The 24,599-nt window shown below is 46.6% G+C and overlaps 1 protein-coding gene and 1 pseudogene across 2 annotated transcripts in view; both read left to right on the top strand.

Annotated features, from left to right (window-relative positions):
* LOC135555200 (protein mono-ADP-ribosyltransferase PARP6-like) overlaps positions 1–21,798 on the top strand; it is a 25,039-nt pseudogene extending 3,241 nt beyond the window's left edge.
* Positions 1–24,599, top strand: part of LOC135556712 (zinc finger protein 609-like) — a 648,963-nt gene that overhangs the window by 587,250 nt on the left and 37,114 nt on the right. The window lies entirely within an intron of this gene.

The raw sequence follows: 24,599 nt of genomic DNA, 5'->3' as shown, positions 1-24,599 counted from the left end.
GGGAATTTACTTTTTTCACACAGGGAGAATTGGGTATTGTATAGCTTCATGAAATGAATGAAATAAGTATCTATGTGTTGTGACTCTCACTGTGTGGAGATTAGGAATGATTCTATCTATGTGTTGTGACTCTCACTGTGTGGAGATTTGGAATGTTTACGGAGAGCAAGGCTAACATATAGCCCCCTTGGCTCTGTTAGCCAGCTGATCCTACAGTACAGCCCCTTGGCTCTGTTAGCCAGCTGATCCTACAGTACAGCCCTTGGCTCTGTTAGCCAGCTGATCCTACAGTACAGCCCCTTGGCTCCGTTAGCCAGCTGATCCTACAGTACAGCCCCCTGGCTCCGTTAGCCAGCTGATCCTACAGTACAGCCCCTTGGCTCCGTTAGCCAGCTGATCTACAGTACAGCCCCTTGGCTCCGTTAGCCAACCCAGCTGATCCTACAGTACAGCCCCTTGGCTCCGTTAGCCAGCTGATCCTACAGTACAGCCCCTTGGCTCCGTTAGCCAGCTGATCCTACAGTACAGCCCCTTGGCTCCGTTAGCCAGCTGATCCTACAGTACAGCCCCTTGGCTCCGTTAGTCAGCTGATCCTACAGTACAGCCCCTTGGCTCCGTTAACCAGCTGATCCTACAGTACAGCCCCTTGGCTCCCGGTAGCCAGCTGATCCTACAGTACAGCCCCTTGGCTCCGTTAGCCAGCTGATCTACAGTACAGCCCCTTGGCTCCGTTAGCCAGCTGATCCTACAGTACAGCCCCTTGGCTCCGTTAGCCAGCTGATCCTACAGTACAGCTCCTTGACTCCGTTAGCCAGCTGATCCTGCAGTACAGCCCCTTGGCTCCATTAGCCAGCTGATCCTGCAGTACAGCCCCTTGGCTCCGTTAGCCAGCTGATCCTACAGTACAGCTCCTTGACTCTGTTAGCCAGCTGATCCTATAGTACAGCCCCTTGGCTCTGTTAGCCAGCTGATCCTACAGTACAGCTCCTTGACTCTGTTAGCCAGCTGATCCTACAGTACAGCCCCTTGGCTCTGTTAGCCAGCTGATCCTATAGTACAGCCCCTGAGCTCTGTTAGCCAGCTGATCCTACAGTACAGCCCCTTGGCTCCGTTAGCCAGCTGATCCTACAGTACAGCCCCTTGACTCTGTTAGCCAGCTGATCCTACAGTACAGCCCCTTGGCTCTGTTAGCCAGCTGATCCTACAGTACAGCCCCTTGGCTCTGTTAGCCAGCTGATCCTACAGTACAGCCCCTTGGCTCTGTTAGCCAGCTGATCCTACAGTACAGCCCCTTGGCTCCGTTAGCCAGCTGATCCTACAGTACAGCCCCTTGGCTCCGTTAGCCAGCTGATCCTACAGTACAGCCCCTTGGCTCCGTTAGCCAGCTGATCCTACAGTACAGCCCCTTGACTCCGTTAGCCAGCTGATCCTACAGTACAGCCCCTTGACTCTGTTAGCCAGCTGATCCTACAGTACAGCCCCTTGGCTCCGTTAGCCAGCTGATCCTACAGTACAGCCCCTTGGCTCTGTTAGCCAGCTGATCCTACAGTACAGCCCCTTGGCTCTGTTAGCCAGCTTATCCTACAGTACAGCCCCTTGGCTCTGTTAGCCAGCTGATCCTACAGTACAGCCCCTGAGCTCTCCTCAGAGTACATGCATATTTTAAGTAATTTGCAGGCGTCTCCACGATCAGTCCATTCAGCTAAAGTAGCAAAAATAACCACAATAACCTCAGAATCCTTACAAGGTAAATCTTCTTCAACATACGTACAAAATCAGCGTTAGTAAAGGGAAACACAAGTAGCCTGCTTCGTTGTTTTGTAGGTTTGTTAGAGTACTGACCCCGTGAAACATCTGATCAGAACTTCCAATGGACTGTAACGCATCATTTTATTTTTCCTTTATTTAACCATGCAAGTCAGTTAAAAACAAATTCTTATCTTCAATGACGGCCTAGGAACAGTGGGTTAACTGCCTGTTCAGGGGCAGAACGACAGATTTGTACCTTGTCAGCTCGGGGATTTGAATTTGCAACCTTTTGGTTACTAGTCCAATGCTCTAACCACTAGGCTACACTGCCGCCCCACTAGGACACCCTGCCGCATTTTGTGTACTCCCTGTTGTATTCTCTGTTAAACTTCCTGTTGTATTCTCTGTTGTACTCCCTGTTGTATTCTCTGTTGTACTCCCTGTTGTATTCTCTGTTGTACTCCCTGTTGTACTCCCTGTTGTACTCCCTGTTGTATTCTCTGTTGTACTTCCTGTTGTATTCTCTGTTGTACTCCCTGTTGTATTCTCTGTTGTATTCTCTGTTGTACTTCCTGTTGTATTCTCTGTTGTACTCCCTGTTGTATTCTCTGTTATACTTCCTGTTGTATTCTCTGTTGTACTTCCTGTTGTATTCTCTGTTGTACTCCCTGTTGTATTCTCTGTTGTACTCCCTGTTGTATTCTCTGTTGTACTCCCTGTTGTATTCTCTGTTGTACTCCCTGTTGTATTCTCTGTTATACTTCCTGTTGTATTCTCTGTTGTACTCCCTGTTGTATTCTCTGTTGTACTCCCTGTTGTATTCTCTGTTATACTTCCTGTTGTACTCCCTGTTGTATTCTCTGTTGTACTTCCTGTTGTATTCTCTGTTGTACTCCCTGTTGTATTCTCTGTTGTACTCCCTGTTGTATTCTCTGTTGTACTTCCTGTTGTATTCTCTGTTGTACTTACTGTTGTACTCCTGTTGTATTCTCTGTTATACTTCCTGTTGTATTCTCTGTTGTACTCCCTGTTGTATTCTCTGTTGTACTCCCTGTTGTATTCTCTGTTGTACTCCCTGTTGTATTCTCTGTTATACTTCCTGTTGTACTCCCTGTTGTATTCTCTGTTGTACTTCCTGTTGTATTCTCTGTTGTACTTCCTGTTGTATTCTCTGTTGTACTTCCTGTTGTACTCCCTGTTGTACTTCCTGTTGTATTCTCTGTTGTACTTCCTGTTGTACTCCCTGTTGTATTCTCTGTTGTACTTCCTGTTATATTCTCTGTTGTACTTCCTGTTGTATTCTCTGTTGTACTTCCTGTTGTATTCTCTGTTGTACTTCCTGTTGTATTCTCTGTTGTACTTCCTGTTTTACTCTCTGTTGTACTTCCTGTTGTATTCTCTGTTGTACTTCTTGTTGTATTCTCTGTTGTACTTCCTGTTGTATTCTCTGTTGTACTTCCTGTTGTATTCTCTGTTGTACTTCTTGTTGTATTCTCTGTTGTATTCTCTGTTGTACTTCCTGTTGTATTCTCTGTTGTACTTCCTGTTGTACTCTCTGTTGTACTCTCTGTTGTACGTTGTACTCCCTGTTGTATTCTCTGTTGTACTCAATGTTGTATTCTCTGTTGTACTTCCTGTTGTACTCTCTGTTGTATGTTGTACTCCCTGTTGTATTCTCTGCTGTACTTCCTGTTGTACTCTCTGTTGTACTTTCTGTTGTACTCCCTGGTGTACTCCCTGTTGTATTCTCTGTTGTACTTCCTGTTGTACTCTCTGTTGTATGTTGTATTCTCTGTTGTACTCCCTGTTGTATTCTCTGTTGTACTTCCTGTTGTACTCTCTGTTGTACTTCCTGTTGTATGTTGTACTCCCTGGTGTACTCCCTGTTGTATTCTCTGTTGTACTCTCTGTTGTATGTTGTACTCCTGTTGTACTCCCTGTTGTATTCTCTGTTGTATTCGCTGTTGTATTCTCTCTTGTACTTCCTGTTGTACTCTCTGTTGTACTCTCTGTTGTATGTTGTATTCTCTGTTGTATTCCCTGTTGTATTTCTCTGTTGTACTCCCTGTTGTATTCTCTGTTGTACTTCCTGTTGTACTCTCTGTTGTACTTCCTGTTGTACTCTCTGTTGTATGTTGTACTCCCTGGTGTACTCCCTGTTGTATTCTCTGTTGTACTCTCTGTTGTACGTTGTACTCCCTGTTGTACTCTCTGTTGTACTTCCTGTTGTACTTCCTGTTGTACTCTCTGTTGTACTCTCTGTTGTATGTTGTATTCTCTGTTGTACTCCCTGTTGTACTCCCTGTTGTATTCTCTGTTGTACTCTCTGTTGTATTCTCTGTTGTACTCCCTGTTGTATTCTCTGTTGTATTCTCTGTTGTCTTCCTGTTGTATTCTCTGTTGTACTCCTGTTGTATTCTCTGTTGTACTTCCTGTTGTACTCTCTGTTGTATGTTGTATTCTCTGTTGTACTCCCTGTTGTATTCTCTGTTGTACTCCCTGTTGTATTCTCTGTTGTACTTCCTGTTGTACTCTCTGTTGTACTTCCTGTTGTACTCTCTGTTGTATGTTGTACTCCCTGGTGTACTCCCTGTTGTATTCTCTGTTGTACTCTCTCTTGTATGTTGTACTCCCTGTTGTACTCCCTGTTGTATTCTCTGTTGTATTCGCTGTTGTATTCTCTGTTGTACTCCCTGTTGTATTCTCTGTTGTACTCTCTGTTGTACGTTCTACTCCCTGTTGTATTCTCTGTTGTACTTCCTGTTGTACTCTCTGTTGTACTCTCTGTTGTATGTTGTATTCTCTGTTGTACTCCCTATTGTACTCCCTGTTGTATTCTCTGTTGTACTCTCTGTTGTATTCTCTGTTGTACTCCCTGTTGTATTCTCTGTTGTACTCCCTGTTGTATTCTCTGTTGTACTCCCTGTTGTATTCTCTGTTGTACTCCCTGTTGTATTCTCTGTTGTACTCCCTGTTGTATTCTCTGTTGTACTCTCTGTTGTACTTCCTGTTGTATTCTCTGTTGTACTCTCTGTTGTATTCTCTGTTGTACTTCCTGTTGTATTTTCTGTTGTACTCTCTGTTGTATTCTCTGTTGTATTCTCTGTTGTACTCTCTGTTGTATTCTCTGTTGTACTCCCTGTTGTATTCTCTGTTGTACTCCCTGTTGTATTATCTCTTGTATTCTCTGTTGTATTCTCTGTTGTACTCCTTTTGTATTCTCTGTTGTACGTTGTACTCCCTGTTGTACTCCCTGTTGTACTCCCTGTTGTATTCTCTGTTGTACGTTGTACTCCCTGTTGTATTCTCTGTTGTACGTTGTACTCTCTGTTGTACTCCCTGTTGTACTCCCTGTTGTATTCTCTGTTGTACTCCCTGTTGTACTCCCTGTTGTATTCTCTGTTGTACTCCCTGTTGTACTCCCTGGTGTACTCCCTGTTGTACTCCCTGTTGTATTTGAAGGTATTGTGTTCAGTGTAATATTCTATTTTACTCTCTGTCATGGCCATCTGGTTTTGTTCGTTAGTGAATATGTTTTGTGTGGTTGTGTGTCAATGCTGTGGTGTTAACTGGTTCTTTTCTCTCTCTCTCTCTCTCTCTCTCTCTGTGTGTGTGTGTTCTTTTTGAAGCTATTCTGTCTAGTTCTGTTTAAGGTAGTTAACTAACAGGGTTTGTCTCTAAGGTACATGTGTTGTTGTCTCTCTGTAGGAGGGCTGTGCTACTGACCTCTACAGACATCCTCAACTGGACATGGACATAGATTCGGGTGAAGGCCATCTACGCTGACACGGCTGTCTCCGTCAGGTACGACAAGTTACATAGAAGCCTTGGCATTGCTTAACTTACTGACAGAGATAGTAGGATGTGGTTTGAGTTAACGGGGAGGTGGGGGTACAATGGGAAGTCATCTGCTCTCAATGAAATGCTTGTTATCATTTCACACGTATGGAAAAGTACGAAAGAGTACGAAAATACACAGATGTCTGGATAAGAACGTCTGCTAAATGACTAGAGGGTAAATGACTCATGACCTTCTTCCTGTCTTCTTCTTCCTCCTCTCCAGAGAGCATGGGTCTATTGATGATGTGGACGTTGACATGCTAATCAATGTCAGCTTCCTGGATGTGAGTCGACTACACTACTCACCATGATCATCAAATCAAATCAAATTTATTTATATAGCCCTTCGTACATCAGCTGATATCTCAAAGTGCTGTACAGAAACCCAGCCTAAAACCCCAAACAGCAAGCAATGCAGGTGTAGAAGCACGGTGGTTAGGAAAAACTCCCTAGAAAGGCCACAACCTAGGAAGAAACCTAGAGAGGAACCAGGCTATGTGGGGTGGCCAGTCCTCTTCTGGCTGTGCCGGGTAGAGATTATAACAGAACATGGCCAAGATGTTCAAATGTTCATAAATGACCAGCATGGTCGAATAATAATAAGGCAGAACAGTTGAAACTGGAGCAGCAGCACGGCCAGGTGGACTGGGGACAGCAAGGAGTCATCATGTCAGGTAGTCCTGGGGCATGGTCCTAGGGCTCAGGTCCTCCGAGAGAGGATGAGAGAATTAGAGAACGCACACTTAGATTCACACAGGACACCGAATTGGACAGGAGAAGTACTCCAGATATAACAAACTGACCCCAGCCCCCCGACACATAAACTACTGCAGCATAAATACTGGAGGCTGAGACAGGAGGGGTCAGGAGACACATGAGATGATATGCATCACATACAAGTATATATATTTTAAGTTCTATATATAGATGTCCCTGGGGATCTTCCCATGTTGATGTCCCTGGGGATCTTCCCATGTTGATGTCCCTGGGGATCTTCCCATGTTGATGTCCCTGGGGATCTTCCCATGTTGATGTCCCTGGGGGATCTTCCCATGTTGATGTCCCTGGGGGATCTTCTCATGTTGTCTAGGAGGTCCCTGGGGATCTTCCCATGTTGATGTCCCTGGGGATCTTCTCATGTTGATGTCCCTGGGGATCTTCTCATGTTGATGTCCCTGGGGATCTTCCCATGTTGATGTCCCTGGGGATCTTCTCATGTTGTCTAGGAGGTCCCTGGGGATCTTCCCATGTTGATGTCCCTGGGGATCTTCTCATGTTGATGTCCCTGGGGGATCTTCCCATGTTGATGTCCCTGGGGATCTTCTCATGTTGTCTAGGATGTCCCTGGGGATCTTCCCATGTTGATGTCCCTGGGGATCTTCCCATGTTGATGTCCCTGGGGATCTTCCCATGTTGATGTCCCTGGGGGATCTTCCCATGTTGATGTCCCTGGGGGATCTTCTCATGTTGTCTAGGAGGTCCCTGGGGATCTTCCCATGTTGATGTCCCTGGGGATCTTCTCATGTTGATGTCCCTGGGGATCTTCCCATGTTGATGTCCCTGGGGATCTTCTCATGTTGATGTCCCTGGGGATCTTCCCATGTTGATGTCCCTGGGGATCTTCTCATGTTGTCTAGGAGGTCCCTGGGGATCTTCCCATGTTGATGTCCCTGGGGATCTTCTCATGTTGATGTCCCTGGGGATCTTCCCATGTTGATGTCCCTGGGGATCTTCTCATGTTGTCTAGGAGGTCCCTGGGGATCTTCCCATGTTGATGTCCCTGGGGATCTTCTCATGTTGTCTAGGAGGTCCCTGGGGATCTTCTCATGTTGTCTAGGAGGTCCCTGGGGATCTTCCCATGTTGATGTCCCTGGGGGATCTTCCCATGTTGATGTCCCTGGGGATCTTCCCATGTTGATGTCCCTGGGGGATCTTCCCATGTTGATGTCCCTGGGGGATCTTCCCATGTTGATGTCCCTGGGGATCTTCTCATGTTGTCTAGGAGGTCCTGGGGATCTTCCCATGTTGATGTCCCTGGGGATCTTCCCATGTTGATGTCCCTGGGGGATCTTCCATGTTAATGTCCCTGGGGATCTTCTCATGTTGTCTAGGAGGTCCCTGGGGATCTTCCCATGTTGATGTCCCTGGGGATCTTCCCATGTTGATGTCCCTGGGGATCTTCCCATGTTGATGTCCCTGGGGGATCTTCTCATGTTGATGTCCCTGGGGATCTTCTCATGTTGTCTAGGAGGTCCCTGGGGATCTTCCCATGTTGATGTCCCTGGGGGATCTTCCCATGTTGATGTCCCTGGGGATCTTCCCATGTTGATGTCCCTGGGGATCTTCTCATGTTGTCTAGGAGGTCCCTGGGGATCTTCCCATGTTGATGTCCCTGGGGATCTTCCCATGTTGATGTCCCTGGGGATCTTCTCATGTTGTCTAGGAGGTCCCTGGGGATCTTCCCATGTTGATGTCCCTGGGGATCTTCCCATGTTGATGTCCCTGGGGGATCTTCCCATGTTGATGTCCCTGGGGGATCTTCCCATGTTGATGTCCCTGGGGATCTTCCCATGTCGATGTCCCTGGGGATCTTCCCATGTTGATGTCCCTGGGGATCTTCTCATGTTGATGTCCCTGGGGATCTTCTCATGTTGTCTAGGAGGTCCTGGGGATCTTCCCATGTTGATGTCCCTGGGGATCTTCCCATGTTGATGTCCTGGGGGATCTTCTCATGTTGTCTAGGAGGTCCCTGGGGATCTTCCCATGTTGATGTCCCTGGGGATCTTCCCATGTTGATGTCCCTGGGGGATCTTCCCATGTTGATGTCCCTGGGGATCTTCCCATGTCTGGGGATGATGTCCCTGGGGATCTTCCCATGTTGATGTCCCTGGGGATCTTCCCTTGTTGTTGATGTCCCTGGGGATCTTCCCATGTTGATGTCCCTGGGGATCTTCCCATGTTGATGTCCCTGGGGATCTTCCCATGTTATGTCCCTGGGGATCTTCCCATGTTGATGTCCCTGGGGATCTTCCCATGTTGATGTCCCTGGGGATCTTCCCATGTTGATGTCCCTGGGGATCTTCCCATGTTGATGTTGGGGATGTCCCTGGGGGATCTTCCCATGTTGATGTCCCTGGGGATCTTCCCATGTTGATGTCCCTGGGGGATCTTCCCATGTTGATGTCCCTGGGGAATCTTCCCATGTTGATGTCCCTGGGGATCTTCCCATGTTGATGTCCCTGGGGGATCTTCCCATGTTGTCTAGGATGTCCCTGTGGATCTTCCCATGTTGATGTCCCTGGGATCTTCCCATGTTGATGTCCCTGGGGATCTTCCCATGTTGATGTCCCTGGGGATCTTCCCATGTTGATGTCCCTGGGGATCTTCCCATGTTGATGTCCCTGGGGGATCTTCTCATGTTGTCTAGGAGGTCCCTGGGGATCTTCCCATGTTGATGTCCCTGGGGATCTTCTCATGTTGATGTCCCTGGGGATCTTCCCATGTTGATGTCCCTGGGGATCTTCTCATGTTGTTGATGTCCCTGGGGATCTTCCCATGTTGATGTCCCTGGGGATCTTCTCATGTTGTCTAGGAGGTCCCTGGGGATCTTCCCATGTTGATGTCCCTGGGGATCTTCTCATGTTGATGTCCCTGGGGATCTTCCCATGTTGATGTCCCTGGGGATCTTCTCATGTTGTCTAGGATGTCCCTGGGGATCTTCCCATGTTGATGTCCCTGGGGATCTTCCCATGTTGATGTCCCTGGGGATCTTCCCATGTTGATGTCCCTGGGGATCTTCCCATGTTGATGTCCCTGGGGGATCTTCCCATGTTGATGTCCCTGGGGATCTTCCCATGTTGATGTCCCTGGGGATCTTCCTTGTTGATGTCCCTGGGGATCTTCCCATGTTGATGTCCCTGGGGATCTTCTCATGTTGTCTAGGAGGTCCCTGGGGATCTTCCCATGTTGATGTCCCTGGGGATCTTCTCATGTTGATGTCCATGGGGATCTTCCCATGTTGATGTCCCTGGGGATCTTCCCATGTTGATGTCCCTGGGGATCTTCCATGTTGTCTAGGAGGTCCCTGGGGATCTTCCCATGTTGATGTCCCTGGGGATCTTCCCATGTTGATGTCCCTGGGGATCTTCTCATGTTGTCTAGGAGGTCCCTGGGGATCTTCCCATGTTGATGTCCCTGGGGATCTTCCATGTTGATGTCCCATGTTGATGTCCCTGGGGATCTTCCCATGTTGATGTCCCTGGGGATCTTCCCTTGTTGATGTCCCTGGGATCTTCCCATGTTGATGTCCCTGGGGGATCTTCCCATGTTGATGTCCCTGGGGATCTTCCCATGTTGATGTCCCTGGGGGATCTTCATGTTGATGTCCCTCCCATGTTGATGTCCCTGGGGATCTTCCCATGTTGATGTCCCTGGGGATCTTCTCATGTTGTCTAGGAGGTCCCTGGGGATCTTCCCATGTTGATGTCCCTGGGGATCTTCCCATGTTGATGTCCCTGGGGGATCTTCCCATGTTGATGTCCCTGGGGATCTTCTCATGTTGTCTAGGAGGTCCCTGGGGATCTTCCCATGTTGATGTCCTGGGGATCTTCCCATGTTGATGTCCCTGGGGATCTTCTCATGTTGTCTAGGAGGTCCCTGTGGATCTTCCCATGTTGATGTCCCTGGGGATCTTCCCATGTTGATGTCCCTGGGGATCTTCCCATGTTGATGTCCCTGGGGGATCTTCCCATGTTGATGTCCCTGGGGGATCTTCCCATGTCCCTGGGGATCTTCCCATGTCGATGTCCCTGGGGGATCTTCTCATGTTGATGTCCCTGGGGATCTTCCCATGTTGATGTCCCTGGGGATCTTCTCATGTTGTCTAGGAGGTCCCTGGGGATCTTCCCCCTGGGGATCATCCCATGTTGATGTCCCTGGGGGATCTTCCAATGTTGATGTCCCTGGAGGTCCCTGGGGATCTTCCCATGTTGATGTCCTTGGGGATGTTGATGTCCCTGGGGGATCTTCTCATGTCCCTGGGGATCTTCCCATGTTGATGTCCCTGGGGATCTTCCCATGTTGATGTCCCTGGGGATCTTCCCATGTTGATGTCCCTGGGGATCTTCCCATGTCGATGTCCCTGGGGATCTTCCCATGTTGATGTCCCTGGGAGATCTTCCCTTGTTGATGTCCCTGGGAGATCTTCCTTGTTGATGTCCCTGGGGATTTTCCCATGTTGATGGGATCTTCTCATGTTGATGTCCATGGGGATCTTCCATGTTGATGTCCCTGGGGATCTTCCCATGTTGATGTCCCTGGGGTATCTTCCCATGTTGATGGGGATCTTCCCATGTCGATGTCCCTGGGGATCTTCCCATGTTGATGTCCCTGGGGATCTTCTCATGTTGATGTCCCTGGGGATCTTCCATGTTGTCTAGGAGGTCCTGGGGATCTTCCCATGTTGATGTCCCTGGGGGGGATGTCTGGGGGATCTTCCAATGTTGATGTCCCTGGGGATCTTCTCATGTTGTCTAGGAGGTCCCTGGGGATCTTCCCATGTTGATGTCCCTGGGGATCTTCCCATGTTGATGTCCCTGGGGGATCTTCTCATGTTGTCTAGGTCTAGGATGTCCCTGGGGGATCTTCCCATGTTGATGTCCCTGGGGATCTTCCCATGTTGATGTCCCTGGGGATCTTCCCATGTTGATGTCCCTGGGGATCTTCCCATGTTGATGTCCCTGGGGATCTTCCCATGTTGATGTCCCTGGGAGATCTTCTTCCCTTGTTGATGTCCCTGGGGATTTTCCCATGTTGATGTCCCTGGGGATCTTCCCATGTTGATGTCCCTGGGGATCTTCCCATGTTGATGTCCCTGGGGATCTTCCCATGTTGATGTCCCTGGGGATCGTGTTGATTCCCATGTTGATGTCCCTGGGGATCTTCCCATGTTGATGTCCCTGGGGATCTTCCCATGTTGATGGGGATCTTCCCATGTTGATGGGGATCTTCCCATGTTGATGTCCCTGGGGATCTTCCCATGTTGATGTCCCTGGGGATCTTCCCATGTTGATGTCCCTGGGGGATCTTCCCATGTTGATGTCCCTGGGGATCTTCCCATGTTGATGTCCCTGGGGATCTTCCCATGTTGATGTCCCTGGGGATCTTCCCATGTTGATGTCCCTGGGGGATCTTCCCATGTTGATGTCCCTGGGGATCTTCTCATGTTGATCTCCCATGGATGTCCCTGGGGGATCTTCCCATGTTGATGTCCCTGGGGATCTTCTTCCCATGTTGATGTCCCTGGGGATCTTCCTGTCCCATGTTGATGTCCCTGGGGATCTTCCCATGTCTGATGTCCCTGGGGATCTTCTCATGTTGATGTCCCTGGGGATCTTCCCATGTTGATGTCCCTGGGGATCTTCCCATGTTGATGTCCCTGGGGATCTTCTCATGTTGTCTAGGAGGTCCCTGGGGATCTTCCCATGTTGATGTCCCTGGGGATCTTCCCATGTTGATGATGGGGATCTTCCCATGTTGATGGGGATCTTCCATGTTGATGTCCCTGGGGATCTTCCCATGTTGATGTCCCTGGGGATCTTCCCTTGTTGATGTCCCTGGGGATCTTCCCATGTTGATGTCCCTGGGGATCTTCCCATGTTGATGTCCCTGGGGATCTTCCCATGTTGATGTCCCTGGGGGGATCTTCCCATGTTGATGTCCCTGGGGGATCTTCCCATGTTGATGTCCCTGGGGATCTTCCCATGTTGATGTCCCTGGGGGATCTTCCCATGTTGTTTAGGATGTCCCTGGGGATCTTCCCATGTTGATGTCCCTGGGGATCTTCTCATGTTGATGTCCCTGGGGATCTTCCCATGTTGATGTCCCTGGGATCTTCCCATGTTGATGTCCCTGGGGATCTTCTCATGTTGTCTAGGAGGTCCCTGGGGATCTTCCCATGTTGATGTCCCTGGGGATCTTCCCATGTTGATGTCCCTGGGGGATCTTCTCATGTTGTCTAGGAGGTCCCTGGGGATCTTCCCATGTTGATGTCCCTGGGGATCTTCTCATGTTGATGTCCATGGGGATCTTCCCATGTTGATGTCCCTGGGGATCTTCCATGTTGATGTCCCTGGGGATCTTCCCATGTTGATGTCCCTGGGGATCTTCCCTTGTTGATGTCCCTGGGGATCTTCCCATGTTGATGTCCCTGGGGATCTTCCCATGTTGATGTCCCTGGGGATCTTCCTTGTTGTCTAGGATGTTCCTGGGGATCTTCTCATGTTGTTTAGGATGTCCCTGGGGATCTTCCCATGTTGTCTAGGAGGTCCCTGGGGATCTTCTCATGTTGTCTAGGAGGTCCCTGGGGATCTTCTCATGTTGTCTAGGATGTCCCTGGGGATCTTCCCATGTTGTCTAGGGGTCCCTGGGGATCTTCTCATGTTGTCTAGGAGGTCCCTGGGATCTTCTCATGTTGTCTAGGAGGTCCCTGGGGATCTTCTCATGTTGTCTAGGAGGTCCCTGGGGATCTTCTCATGTTGTCTAGGAGGTCTCTGGGGATCTTCTCATGTTGTCTAGGAGGTCCCTGGGGATCTTCTCATGTTGTCTAGGATGTCCCTGGGGATCTTCCCATGTTGTCTAGGAGGTCCCCTGGGGATCTTCTCATGTTGTCTAGGATGTCCCTGGGGATCTTCCCATGTTGTCTAGGAGGTCCCTGGGGATCTTCCCATGTTGTCTAGGAGGTCCCTGGGGATCTTCTCATGTTGTCTAGGATGTCCCTGGGGATCTTCTCATGTTGTCTAGGATGTCCCTGGGGATCTTCTCATGTTGTCTAGGAGGTCCCTGGGGATCTTCTCATGTTGTCTAGGAGGTCCCTGGGGATCCTCCCATGTTGTCTAGGATGTCCCTGGGGATCATCCCATGTTTCTGACACAGTTTCCTGTCTTGTCTCCAGGATGAAGTAGCCAGGGCCTGGAAGATCATCCCAACAGAGCCTATTATTGTCCGGCTGCGCTTTCACTGTCTCAATACCTGAATGGACCAGCACCCTCTGTGGAGGTCTTCCAACCTTCTAACAGAGAAGGATTCAGCCTGGGACTACAGCTGCAGAAGTGAGCATCATAAGACTCCCCCTCTGACTATAGACCTAGAGTTCCATTCTAGTCTAGTCTAGTCTAGTTTAGTCTAGTCTAGTTTAGTCTAGTCTAGTCTAGATTAGTCTCGTCTAGATTAGTCTAGTTTAGTCTAGTCTAGTCTAGTCTAGTTTAGTCTAGTCTAGATTAGTCGAGTCTAGATTAGTCTAGTCTAGATTAGTCGAGTCTAGATTAGTCTAGTCTAGATTAGTCTAGTTTAGTCTAGTCTAGTTTAGTCTAGTCTAGATTAGTCGAGTCTAGATTAGTCTAGTTTAGTCTAGTCTAGTTTAGTCTAGTCTAGTTTAGTCTAGTCTAGATTAGTTTGAGTCTAGATTAGTCTAGTCTAGATTAGTCTAGTCTAGATTAGTCTAGTTTAGATTAATCTAGTCTAGTTTAGATTAGTCTAGTCTAATTTAGTCTAGACTAGTCTAGATTAGTCTAGTCTAGATTAGTCTAGTTTAGATTAGTCTAGTCTAGAGTAGTCTAGTTTAGATTAGTCTAGTCTTGTTTAGATTAGTCTAGTCTAGTTTAGATTAGTCTAGTCTAGTTTAGTTTAGTCTAGATTAGTCTAGTCTAGTCGAGACTAGATTAGTCTAGTTTAGATTAGTCCAGTCTAGTCTAGATTAGTCTAGTCTAGTTTAGCCTTGTTTAGCTTAGTCTATATCTCACCAACACAGTAGAAGTGTAATTTTCTGCTCAAACCATTCACTGGAAAGCATTATAACTACGCTATTATACATGCTATAATATCTGTCTGGAAGGACTATTGTTGGTACATTTAGGCAGGGCCCCCCCCCCCCTCCCCCCTCCCCCCCTCCCCCCATTATACATGCTATAATATCTGTCTGGAAGGACTATTGTTGGTACATTTAGGCAGGGCCCCCCCCTCCCCTCCCCCCCTCCCCCATTATACATGCTATAATATCTGTCTGGAAGGACTATTGTTGGTACATTTAGGCAGGGCCCCCCCTCACCCCTCACCCTCACCACCCCATTATACATGCTATAATATCTGTCTGGAAGGACTATTGTTGGTACATTTAGGCAGGGCCCCCTCCCCCCATTATACATGCTATAATATCTGTCTGGAAGGACTATTGTTGGTACATTTAGGCAGGGGCCCCCTCCCCCCCCCCCTCCCCCCATTATACATGCTATAATATCTGTCTGGAAGGACTAGTGTTGGTACATTTAGGCAGGGCCACCCCTTCCCCCATAACCAGAGTGTGATTTCAAATCAAAATCTGCTACATAGGTTTTAATATTAAAACTACTAAGAATGTGAAAAGATACATCTTTGGAGGCAATGGAGTGGACAGAACAAAAAGCAAAGCAATGGACATGAGTGATGACATCTCTCTCTTCTTCTTCTTCCTCCTCCTCCTCCTCCTCCTCCTCCTCCTCCTCCTCCTCTCTCCCTCTCAGGGTCATCTCTAGCTTTGTGTCCCAGCAGTGGAAGTACCTGAGTAATGAAACCCCTCACGGCACAACAGAAGACCAGACACACTTGGTTCAAACCTGGAGGAACCATCAAGAGGTTCAGGGCTGGACTCAGCATCCTCTCGCCCATATCCAAGTACACAGCTGCAGTCCACACTCAGCCTCAGTGCACTTCTGTATCATTAGACCAGTGGTGTATTCTGAATAGGTTTAAGCAATATGACATCAATTCCATCCAACCTATTAGAAGGAATTACCAAATTTCACAAACCTATCAAATCGTCAGATATACAAGAGTGGTTCATGTTAGGTCTAAGGTTTGTTTCTCCAAAGGCTTGTAGTTTCATGGATCTTTCGTTCTCAGTGTCATCGCATTCTCTGCTCCCTTCCCTGTGTGACCCAGGTCCAGTGGCCAAGAGCATGTTCTGAAGGTGAAGATGATTGGACCGGAGCTGAAAGTGAATCGCCTTGTGAATCGGACAATGGCTTACACCATCAAGAACACCAGAGGAGAACTCCTCACGTACACAACTAATGGCAAGGTATGGCCAGGACCTATCATCAGCTATCCTCAACTACCTACCTAGTATGGCCAGGACCTCATCATCAGCTAGGTAGGACCTTTTTGGTTCCATGTGGAACCCTTTTTAAGTTCCATGTAGAACCATCTGTTGAAAGGGTTCTACATGGAACCCAAAAGGTTCTACCTGAAACTAAAAGCGTTCTGGAACCAAAAGGGTTCTTCTAAGGGTTCCCCTATTGGGACAGCTGAAGAACCTTTTAGGTTCGAGATAGCATCTTTTTTCTGAGTGCAGGTCTCATTAATGCCATGTTAGCCTGGTTTCTGTACCCTTATGATTGCTGTGGCAACAAAACACAAATAAATACAGAACCGAGCTAATGCCATATATGGTTACTAAAATGCTTGAAATTGTTGTAACTTGTTTGTGTATTTGCTCATTCAAATTAGCCATCTTTAGTGTCCACATTATGTTCATCATGTTTTGGTTTCTATCCATCCATGTGACATCACGTCCTCTCTTCTCTCCTCAGAGGGTGGCAGTGTCTGCTGTCAAGTCTCCGGCTCACATCACAACTAAACAGCTGATTGAGCTGCTGTTCTCATCCCAAGCCTTTATTCAGTGCAAGTCAGCCCCCACCCTGCAACATGGGTTCTTAGTACAGGTAAAGACTAATACCTTTGCTCTAACTGACATAATATGCAATTCTTCCTGAACCGTCAGCAAATTTAGTGAATGAGTGAGTGATTGATGTAATGGGCTCTTGGTGAAACTGTATAAAGAGCATTTATACAGTATTCAGGTTAATCTCAGGTTTTAAACTATATCCAGGTTAATCTCATGTTTTATACAGTATTCAGGTTAATCTCATGTTTTATACAGTATCCAGGTTAATCTCAGGTTTCAAACAGTATTCAGGTTAATCTCATGTTTTATACCGTATCCAGGTTAATCTCATGTTTTATACAGTATCCAGGTTAATCTCAGGTTTCAAACAGTATCCAGGTTAATCTCATGTTTTAAACTATATCCAGGTTAATTATATGTTTTATACCGTATCCAGGTTAATCTCATGTTTTGTACAGTATCCAGGTTAACCTCATGTTGCCAGACGGCAAACAAACCCTTGAACAGCTTGAGGCAAGGCTATTTTTCAGATGTGTTTACTGAGGCAGAAATATAACCACAGAAACGGGGGATATTATAATTTTCTCATCTGCTATAGCAATACGTCACAACATTGACTGATTCCTTTCTGTGTGGATTGTAGGTAATGAAATACGCAGAACAGAGAATCCCCACTCTGAATGAATACTGTGTGGTCTGTGACGAACGACACATCTTTCAGTACGCTCTATGTTGAAGGTATGCTCTCTTAAAACTGTTTGTTATTTAGTCCGGATAATTCTGAGACATTATTGGGGGACAATACATGCTTACTACAACCACATAACAATGAATTATACATGCAGTATATAAGTAAAGTGAATTCAAATATTCTGTTAACTGGATGGCTTTACTACAGAAATATAGTAGTTACTATAATAGTTGGATTTTATCTGAGTGTTTACAGCCTGCAGTGTGTAGCAGGGAGCTGTGTGTGTTTACAGCCTGCAGTGTGTAGCAGGGAACTGTGTGTGTTTACAGCCTGCAGTGTGTAGCAGGGAGCTGTGTGTGTTTACAGCCTGCAGTGTGTAGCAGGGAACTGTGTGTGTTTACAGCCTGCAGTGTGTAGCAGGGAGCTGTGTGTGTTTACAGCCTGCAGTGTGTAGCAGAGAGCTGTGTGTGTTTACAGCCTGCAGTGTGTAGCAGGGAACTGTGTGTGTTTACAGCCTGCAGTGTGTAGCGGGGAGCTGTGTGTGTTTACAGCCTGCAGTGTGTAGCAGGGAGCTGTGTGTGTTTACAGCCTGCAGTGTGTAGCAGGGAACTGTGTGTGTTTACAGCCTGCAGTGTGTAGCAGGGAGCTGTGTGTGTTTACAGCCTGCAGTGTGTAGCAGGGAGCTGTGTGTGTTTACAGCCTGCAGTGTGTAGCAGGGAACTGTGTGTGTTTACAGCCTGCAGTGTGTAGCAGGGAACTGTGCGTGTTTACAGCCTGCAGTGTGTAGCAGGGAACTGTGTGTGTTTACAGCCTGCAGTGTGTAGCAGGGAGCTGTGTGTGTTTACAGCCTGCAGTGTGTAGCAGGGAACTGTGTGTGTTTACAGCCTGCAGTGTGTAGCAGGGAGCTGTGTGTGTTTACAGCCTGCAGTGTGTAGCAGGGAACTGTGTGTGTTTACAGCCTGCAGTGTGTAGCAGGGAACTGTGTGTGTTTACAGCCTGCAGTGTGTAGCAGGGAACTGTGTGTGTTTTCTTTCTACACCTTGGGAGTGATGGCAGGAGCTGCAGAGGAGGTGTCGAATGGAGCAGAGGTAAGACAAATACACACACACAAACACAAAAACATACAAACATACAAACACACACACACACACACACACACACATCAGTGATTATAACTACCGTACTGGGTTTTGGGTGACCTCCAGGTAGTGGACTTGTTGGTAGCCATGTGCCGGGCAGCTCTGGAGTCCTCCCGGAAGAGCATCATCTTCGAGCCATACCCCTCTGTGGTCGACCCATTCAACCCCAAGTCTCTGGCCTTCAGTCCCAAGGTACTGTTGTCGACCCATACAACCCCAAGTCTCTGACCTTCAGTCCCAAGGTACTGTTGTCGACCCATACAACTCCAAGTCTCTGGCCTTCAGTCCCAAGGTACTGGACTAGCACAATGTTCAGGCCACATGACCTCATCAACTCACTGCAGAACTGGCTGATAAATCAGAGTTTACAGCGTTGTGAGACCTGGCTGATGAAGCAGACTTTACAGTGGTGTGAGACCTGGCTGATGAAGCAGACTTTACAGTGGTGTGAGACCTGGCTGATGAAGCAGACTTTACAGTGGTGTGAGACCTGGCTGATGAAGCAGACTTTACAGTGGTGTGAGACCTGGCTGATGAAGCAGAGTTTACAGTGGTGTGAGACCTGGCTGATAAATCAGACTTCAGTCAGTGATGTGAGACCTGGCTGATGAAGCAGACTTTACAGTGGTGTGAGACCTGGATGATGAAGCAGACTTTACAGTGGTGTGAGACCTGGATGATGAAGCAGACTTTACAGTGGTGTGAGACCTGGCTGATGAAGCAGACTTTACAGTGGTGTGAGACCTGGCTGATGAAGCAGACTTTACAGTGGTGTGAGACCTGGCTGATGAAGCAGACTTTACAGTGGTGTGAGACCTGACTTTACAGCTGATAAATCAGACTTTACAGTGCGCACCGAATGTCTGACCATTAAAAGTATCTCTTACAGGTCTTCCTTTTTTACTGAAACTAACCTGCATCACGTGTTTTCTTCTGTCACAGAAGAAGAGCTACGATCGACTGCAGAAAGCTCTGGACAGCATCATGACCATCAGGGAGATGACCCAGGTGACTAACGCAACCAATGAAATCACACATTCAAACGTGTTCAAATGTCTCTTCATCTACCGACTCATTCACTTTACTATGTATGATCACAAACTGTTTTTCAGGGTCCGTATTCATCAATCAAGAAACAGATGGACACCATAGATCCTCTTGCTCACCCTCTGCTTCAATGGATCACATCAAGCAACAGATCACATATTGTCAAGCTACCGCTGAACAGGGTACGCTGGGACAATACCGCTGTTCATTCACTGCCTGGAGGTAGCAGCTGATAATATGTGGAAGACAGTGGTAAAAAAACAAAAAGGCTACCAGTGCCTAGTTTTTTTTGTAATCAGTGCTTCTCAACTTTTTGGGGGTGTGTACCCAGGGGCGCAACTTTGATTTTAAAAGTGAGGGGGACATAACTTTAAAAAATATATATATATATTTTTTTATCCAGTCGGATAAACACTCCAAACAGCCTACCCGACCACTCTGAGGTGTCTGCATGGTCCTAAAGCACACCGTTGCCTCATTTTGTATCACATTCCTATGATAAAACTGGGGGGGGACAAAAAAATGCAATTTCAGAGTGTTGGGTGGGGGGGGGGACATGTCCCCAGTGAAAGTTGCTCCCCTGACTGTACTCCAGTCACATTTTGTTCTGCTCAAAGTGTCAGCCACATGTCCAGCTTCACCCTCATACACTGGACATTCTCTTGTGCGTTTTTCTTTTCCCTAATTCTTTTCCTCCTACATAGCAACTGAAGTTCATGCACACTCCACATCAGTTCCTGTTGACCAGTAGCCCTCCTGCTAAAGAAGCTCGCTTCCGTGTCGCTAGGAAACTATATGGCAGCACCTTCGCATTCCAGTATGTCTCTCACTCACACACACATACACACACCATTCTATAGTCACTCGAACATCTCTGTCATTCTGTTTCTCCAGCGGTTCCCACATAGAGAACTGGCATTCTATTCTGAGAAATGGACTTGTCAACGCCTCATGCACAAAACTGCAGGTATGTAACACTCAAAGCAACAAACGCATTCATTTGAAAGGATGAAAATGTAATCTTAGATAATTGTACCAAGGGACAACAATTCTAGATCTCCTGTCTATCTGATATGGTAGTCTTTTAAAAAGTTTTTAAAAAAGAAAAGAAAAAAAAAAGAAGCTACTGTCCTTCAGTTCACCCTTTGTTCAAATGTCCTTCAGTTCACCCTTTGTTCAAATGTCCTGTACAAGCTGCATGGTGCTGCATACGGGAAGGGTATCTACCTGAGTCCTGTCTCTAGCGTCTCATATGGATACTCAGGAATGGGTAAAGGACAGCACCACGTGACCACCAAACAGGAGCTGGGCAAACGTTACAATCGTATCAACACCGTACAACAGGTACATATGAAGACGTTGACATACTGTACAACAAAACACACTACTGGAACAGAAATACATACAGGCACATCTAAGTAAAGAAATTATTTTGTTCCAAGTTATATTGAATGTGTTTTTACAGTAACTCTTTGTCCCTCCAGGAAAGACGGGGCCAGTCCAGGTTTCTACAGAGCAGGAATTTAAACTGCATCGCACTTTGTGAAGGTACAGAAAACAATCCTTTCACCTTCCAGTACAACTTATCATTATGATATCAAAATAAACAGACATGACTGTCCTGCATTTGTAGCCTGAAGCTTATTTGATTGGTCTATGAATCAGGTTTTTTCCCAATAGTCTGTCGTGGAGCCCCCCCCCCCCCCCCCGGTCTATAAAATGTATAAAGCAATCGATTGACTGATAGATTGATTATTGTTTCCTCAGTGATAACTTCAAAGGACCTTCAGAAACATGGGGACACGTGGGTGTGTCCAATACCGACCACGTCTGTACACGATTCTTCTTTGTGTGAGCAAGGAGCTTCAGTAAACTACACACGACAACAAACATTCACTGACCTTTCAATCCCCTTTCACTGACCTTTCAAATCCCTTTCACTGACCTTTCAATCCCCTTTCACTGACCTTTCAATCCCCTTTCACTGACCTTTCAATCCCCTTTCACTGACCTTTCAATCCCCTTTCACTGACCTTTCAATCCCCTTTCACTGACCTTTCAATCCCCTTTCACTGACCTTTCAATCCCCTTTCACTGACCTCTCAATCCCCTTTCACTGACCTCTCAATCCCCTTTCACTGACCTCTCAATCCCTTTTACTGACCTTTCAATCCCCTTTCACTGACCTCTCAATCCCTTTTCACTGAACTTTCAATCCCCTTTCACTGACCTTTCAATCCCCTTTCACTGACCTTTTCAATCCCCTTTCACTGACCTTTCAATCCCCTTTCACTGACCTTTCAATCCCCTTTCACTGACCTCTCAATCCCCTTTCACTGAAACACAACATAGCTATTAGGACTACATACATCAGGGTTGTGTTTACTAGACACCAAATGAAAGAAAACAGACTGAAACAGGGAGCGACTACCATGGACTTGTCCAAAAACACATTTTCTGTTTAAAAATGTTTCGTGCCCTAATGAACACAAACCAAAATCTCTCTCTCTCTCTTTAGGTATGAGAACGGCCAGGTGGGAGATGCCGACATCAACACCCAGGACATAAGGATTGAGCAAGAGATAATACGGGCGATTGAGACTAAGCCTATCTGAGGAGGACATGTGAGACAGAGCTTTAAGTACAGTATGGCTGGAGACAGCTATATGTACAGTAGAGCTCTGGCAGGAGATACACAGCTATATGTACAGTAGAGCTCTGGCAGGAGATACACAGCTATATGTACAGTAGAGCTCTGGCAGGAGATACACAGCTATATGTACAGTAGAGCTCTGGCAGGAGATACACAGCTATATGTACAGTAGAGCTCTGGCCAGGGATACACAGCTATATGTACAGTAGAGCTCTGGCAGGAGATACACAGCTATATGTACAGTAGAGCTCTGGCCAGGGATACACAGCTATATGTACAGTAGAGCTCTGGCAGGAGATACACAGCTATATGTACAGTAGAGCTCTGGCCAGGGATACACAGCTATATGTACAGTATGAGTCTGGCTGGGGATACACAGCTATATGTACAGTAGAGCTCTGGCAGGAGATACACAGCTATATGTACAGTAGAGCTCTGGCCAGGGATACACAGCTATATGTACAGTATGAGTCTGGCTGGGGATACACAGCTATATGTACAGTATGAGTCTGGCTGGGGATACACGGATGGCCCCAGGGAGGATAGGGGACTCTTACCATTTAAACACTACTGAAACACTACTTCAATGCCACAGAGCTGTGCTGCACTGGCCTGGTTACACATGGACCACATAAATCAGGTATCTGATTATCGTATGGACAAATGAGGTACTTTGAATATCATATATGGTCCAATGGGGAACTTGGAACATCGTATGGACCAACCCTGAATATCACATGGACCAATGGGGAACTCTGAATATCATATGAACCAATGGGGAACTTGGAACATCGTATGGACCAACCCTGAATATCACATGGACCAATGGGGAACTCTGAATATCATATAAACCAATGGGGAACTCTGAATATCATATGAACCAATGGGGAACTCTGAATATCATATGAACCAATGGGGAACTTGGAATATCATATGAACCAATGGGGAACTTCGAACATCGTATGGACCAATGGGGAGACCTCGAATATTGCAGGGACCAATAGGGAGCTCCACACAGAAAGAAAGAAAGAAAGAAAGGTGTCCTTACAAAAGGCAGTCACACAATTTCACATGGAGACCTGATCACTATTGACCTCCAAGGGAATGTCATATTTCATTGTCATTAGAGGCAATAGGATTTGCTATGTGACAGATGTGGAGGGATTTTCCCTTATGAATATTATAATGTGATTATAACACGATTAGGCTTTGCACATTGGTCATCATGCAACTGCCTCTAAAAAAAACACAATGGATTTGACTTGCCTTTAAAACATATATCACAATACAGTGAACAGTGGTTTGTATAAGAACATGACTATTCTTGTGCAATACTTTTATAATCATTTCTTATGACCATATTTTGTATTAAAGTTTGGATTGTTTAACCATTACTTGTTAAAATCAGTGAAAATCCATATACACTACCCAATCTCTCTAACCTACGGACTGAACCATTTAATCACTACACCACCCAGTCTCTCTAACCTACGGACTGAACCATTTAATCAATACACTACCCAGTCTCTAACCTACGGACTGAACCATTTAATCACGACACTACCCAGTCTCTTTAACCTACGGACTGAACCATTTAATCAATACACTACCCGTCTCTAACCTACGGACTGAACCATTTAATCACTACACCACCCAGTCTCTCTAACCACGGACTGAACCACTTAATCACTACACTACCCAGTCTCTCTAACCCACGGACTGAACCATTTAATCACGACACTACCCAGTCTCTCTCTAACCTACGGACTGAACCATTTAATCACGACACTACCCAGTCTCTCTAACCTACGGACTGAACCATTTAATCACGACTCAGACCCAGTCTCTCTAACCTACGGACTGAACCATTTAATCACTACACTACCCAGTCTCTCTAACCTACGGACTGAACCATTTAATCACAACTCAGACCCAGTCTCTTTAACTCACGGACTGAACCATTTAATCACAACTCAGACCCAGTCTCTTTAACCTATGGACTGAACCATTTAATCACAACTCAGACCCAGTCTCTCTAACCTATGGACTGAACCATTTAATCATTACACTACCCAGTCTCTCTAACCTACGGACTGAACCATTTAATCACTACACTACCCGGTCTCTCTAACCTACGGACAAAACCATTTAATCACTACACTACCCGGTCTCTCTAACCTACGGACTGAACCATTTAATCATTACACTACCCGGCCCTCTAACCTACGGACTGAACCATTTAATCATTACACTACCCGGTCTCTCTAACCTATGGACTGAACCATTTAATCATTACACTACCCAGTCTCTCTAACCTACGGACAAAACCATTTAATCACTACACTACCCGGTCTCTCTAACCTACGGACTGAACCATTTAATCACTACACTACTCATTCTCTAACCTATGGACTAAACCATTTAATCACTACACTACCCAGTCTCTCTAACCTACGGACTAAACCATTTAATCACTACACTACCCAGTCTCTAACCTACGGACTAAACCATTTAATCACTACACTACCCAGTCTCTCTAACCTACGGACAAAACCATTTAATCACTACACTACCCGGTCTCTCTAACCTACGGACTGAACCATTTAATCACTACACTACTCATTCTCTAACCTATGGACTAAACCATTTAATCACTACACTACCCAGTCTCTCTAACCTACGGACTAAACCATTTAATCACTACACTACCCGGTCTCTCTAACCTACGGACTGAACCATTTAATCACTACACTACTCATTCTC

Source organism: Oncorhynchus masou, chromosome 15, assembly GCF_036934945.1.
Source record: "Oncorhynchus masou masou isolate Uvic2021 chromosome 15, UVic_Omas_1.1, whole genome shotgun sequence".
Lineage (NCBI taxonomy): Eukaryota > Metazoa > Chordata > Actinopteri > Salmoniformes > Salmonidae > Oncorhynchus > Oncorhynchus masou.
Note: the sequence above shows the minus strand (reverse complement) of the source record. Positions and strands in the feature narration are given on the sequence as shown.